The sequence below is a fragment of the Ranitomeya imitator genome, chromosome 2 (assembly GCF_032444005.1).
Source record: "Ranitomeya imitator isolate aRanImi1 chromosome 2, aRanImi1.pri, whole genome shotgun sequence".
Classification (NCBI taxonomy): Eukaryota; Metazoa; Chordata; class Amphibia; order Anura; family Dendrobatidae; genus Ranitomeya; species Ranitomeya imitator.
In genome coordinates, this window is record NC_091283.1 from 831,521,582 (window position 1) to 831,525,564 (window position 3,983).

At 42.4% G+C, this 3,983-nt stretch overlaps 1 protein-coding gene across 1 annotated transcript in view; it reads left to right on the plus strand.

Moving 5' to 3' along the window:
* Window positions 1–2,041, plus strand: part of LOC138666023 (C-type lectin domain family 2 member B-like) — a 76,203-nt gene extending 74,162 nt beyond the window's left edge. The window contains exon 6 of the mRNA XM_069754084.1: window positions 1,041–2,041. The gene's annotated coding sequence lies outside the window, so the exon portion shown is untranslated. The remainder of the gene's footprint in view (window positions 1–1,040) is intronic.
* The last annotated feature ends 1,942 nt before the right edge of the window (window positions 2,042–3,983 follow it).

The window sequence follows — 3,983 nt, forward strand, 5'->3', positions numbered from 1 at the left end:
CCGGGGCCACCGCCCCCTCTAGATTCTTCACAGTTCCCCCTTTACTTTGATGAGAGCTTTACACCCCCTTGGCATTCTGTCAAAGAGTACATCAAGTATGCATGTTATGTACAGTGAGGCTGATTAACTTAAAGTCTAACATTTATTAAATTAGACAGTCTTAAAATGCAGCAAATGCATCAAAGTGTCTCAAGCTGTTTGATAAATTTGCCAACTCTTTAGACTTCCTAGTCCTTTAGTTGACTTAGCCTAAGTTCACATTGGCGTCTCTGCGCGCAGCGTATCATCTGCATGCGCAAACGCCAAAGCACATTCAAACGCATTGTTATGCTGCGCTTTTTATCCGCATCAGCTTACACATGATGCAAAAAAAACAAACCCACTGTGTGTGCATGCGTTTTTGCCTGCATTTGCATTGTTTATGCGCATGCGTTCGATATTTCCAGGAAGGCGTGTCTTAAGGTCTCAATCAGTTCCTGGACATGCGCACTCCGAAGTACGCAAGCGCATCGAATGCATGCGTACGCATGTCCTTGCGTACCAATGCGTTCCCATAGACAGTAATGCGTTGTTTTGACGCACTCATCCGCATGTATATGTCTGCGCTAAATTGACGCCTCAAAAAGTGCGACATGTTGCATTTGCCGCACACCGTGAAACGAGGCATGCGTACGCATTCGCATGCGAGCTGATGCTAACGCATGTCCCTGCGTACACAATGTTAAATATAGGTACGCAAGACGCATGCGGATCAGTACGCAGGTATACGCTGCGCACACATACGCTAATGTGAACCCGGCCTTAGTTTAGTCCAATTTGTGGCATTACATAAGGATTGCAGTTTAGGCTTTGACTTCTTTCTGGCCACCTTGCACCATGCTCCATTGTTGAGCCTGTCGAAAGATCTGTCTGAAACAATTGCGTTAAGTGTGTTGCAATGCAGGAAGGAAATATTTTTGGGGAACTAATAAATCAGTCGCAATGTCTACAAATGTTGTATATTTCTAAGCGACGTTTTTAATATTCCTAATTTTTCTTAGTTTTCAGACACAGTGGAAAGGAGTCCTGCAGAAAACGCAAAATATGAAGAAGAACCATGTGATTCGTGGTTTTCGGGGTTCCAGATGGAAGCTTCGACAAAAATAGGAAACAATAATCAAAGATAGTGTGAAACAGTACTGCTGCTCATATCTTTATTGGAGGAACTTGTCACAGGTTTTCAGGTCCTAAATTGCTACCACGACATTATGTGTCTCATAATTATCATCCTAACAATCCATTCCCTGCAGCTAAGCATACACCTCTGATTGATGAAGACGTCGTTCCATCAGTCAAAGTCACAGAGAGAGGGATCGGGATAAAGAGAAAAGTTTTTCCAGCTCAGTAATGTGAAAGGAGGCCTCAGAATAGTAGCTTTACCGCAGGTGTATAGGTGTCCAATCTGTCAGCAGATTTTTGCTATGTAATCCGAGACCAGCATGATGTAGGGACAGAGACCCTGATTCCAGTGAATGTGTCACTTACTAGACTGTGTTTTGCTGTTTCTATACAATCAGTGTTTTATCAGTAGGAGATTATCACTATAAGACTATATGTCTCGTGCCTCCTGGTCCAACCACACCCCCACCATTTATTGACAGCTTTCTGTCAATATATAATATACACAAAAAGCTTCCAATCAGTGGTGTGGGGGTGGGGTTACACGCAGCTCAACATATCAAGCTCTGCTAGATCAGCAGAGAAAACTGTGACTTGTATCACTTAGTTTACTGGGTGCAGCAACTGTGAAAATCGCTGGAATCAAGGTCTCAGCCCCTACATAATCCTGCCAGATTTCATAGAAAAAAAAGCTGCTGACGGATTCCCTTTAAGTACATATGATGTGGTGGTAGCAGTTTATAACTCGGAAATCTGATGACAGGTTCTCTTTAAGATGCATTTATGTTGGTAATGAGGAGGCAGTGCTTTATGTGTATAAAACAAAAATTGTTACCATAAAAATAAACCTTAATTAAAAAAGGATTTGTAGTTTGTATTTATTAAAAATATTATTCTTTGGTATTTTAATTTATTAGTGACCACCAATACGTCTGTTTACTGACCTGGCATATAAGAATATAGTATCCCCCCATGGGTGAAAATGCTGCTGAACAGTATAGCTGACACCCTGCTGCATCAGCCACAATCGCTGTTGGCACCAAGCATGGCCATTTAGCCAAGGATGCTGATCTCAATAGGGATAACAGCATCTACATGGTTAATAGTGCGGGGGCTTTCTCTTTAACCCCATTGGCCCCCTGAGCTCGTGATTCTGTGGTCCTGATGGTTGTAATGGCAATCCACAGACAAGTACTGGCCTTAGAGTCTGCCGGCTATAGGGGACGGTCCAGTAAGAGAAATGTTAGCAAGATTTTAGTGGTAAAAATAAAATTTTTCATTCTTGTCATTCCACTTTCCATTAGTTCTTGAAAAGCACCGGAAGGGTAAATAAACTACCTGACAGCAGTTTTGAATCGCGCTGAGCAGACTTGAAAGGTAAAGTTCAGGGTTCGTTCCGGACTTGTAGATTACAAGCACACGCTGGTAGAGGCACTACTGGCGGCGTTCCCACCTGACTCAATAGAATAACAAGGCAGAGGACGAGAAGGAAGTCGCCAACGTAGCTGGGACACCGCCACCACCAGGGATAGCCTGGTTGAAAAACTTCCTCAGTACGCCACAACATCTGGTACTACAATCCGACACAGTCCGTATTCGCAGGCTGCAGCGTTTCAGCAACATGGTGGAAGAGTACGTGTCCACATGTCTCCACATACTAACTTCTGGGTCTCCAAATTGGACACATGGCCTGAGCTAGCCCCTTATGCCTTGGAGGTGCTGGCCTGCCCTGGGGAAAGTATCATGTTGGAACGTGTGTTTAGCACGGGAGGGGGTGTGGTCTCAGACAGAAGCATCGGCATATCCGCAGCCAACATAGGCAAGCTAACATTCCTTAAAATGAACCAGGCGTGAATCAGATGTGTAAAGAACAGCAGGCACATTGACAAGTGACACATCCCTGAAATCTGTGGTTTAGCCTCTATCTCCTGCTGTCTTCAGATTACATAGCAAAAACCTACTGACAGATTCCCTTTCACACAGTAGAAAGTGTTGTTCAATAACATGCAGTCTTATTTTGTGTTAGCAGCAAAGTCGCTTCTCTGCTTTCAACCTGAAAACAACTTGTCCAATTTTTTTTAAATTGAAAGACTTTAAATCATCTCTTCTACTGTCACACTAAGTCCAACAAACCAAGAAGAAAATGGAGTAAATGGACCTCAACATGAGTAGGAAATAGTAAAAAAAAAACTATTTGATTAAAAAGTATATTTTTTTATTGAAAAAACAGTAAAAAAAAATGAATAGATGACAATACAATAAAGTATATGGACAATAGTAGTAAGTCAAATGGTAAAGACACAAACAACGCAACAGCACCACAGGCACCGTAAAGTCATAAACGAGTAGCAAAATTATTGCACATAAATAAAATGTACACACAAATGATAGTCATAATCCAAAATGCAAAAAAACAGAAATAAATATAAATAATAAACCTCAGGGTAATGATGCGGTGTGGCCAGTAGATGGCACTTCTGTGTAATTGTGCATACAGAACATGCTAGCAGAGATGGGGAACCTGAACTGAAATGTTTGTGATTCTTAGGCTCTTTCACACTTCCGTTTCTTCAATCTGCACAGGATCCGTCAAAATGTTGAAATGACGGATCCTGTGCAGATTGTAAAAAAGGGGTGCACTGGGCCCGTTTTTCTGACGGACCCGTCGAGGCTATGTGCACCTGTTGTGTATGTGTCTTCGCAGCGGTTTTCCGCTGCAAAAATGCATACACAGCAAAACCCAGGTTAAAAATAATAATAATAAAAAAAAAAAATCGCAATATCCTCACCTTCCGGCGTCCTGCGCAGCGTTACCGATGTTCGCG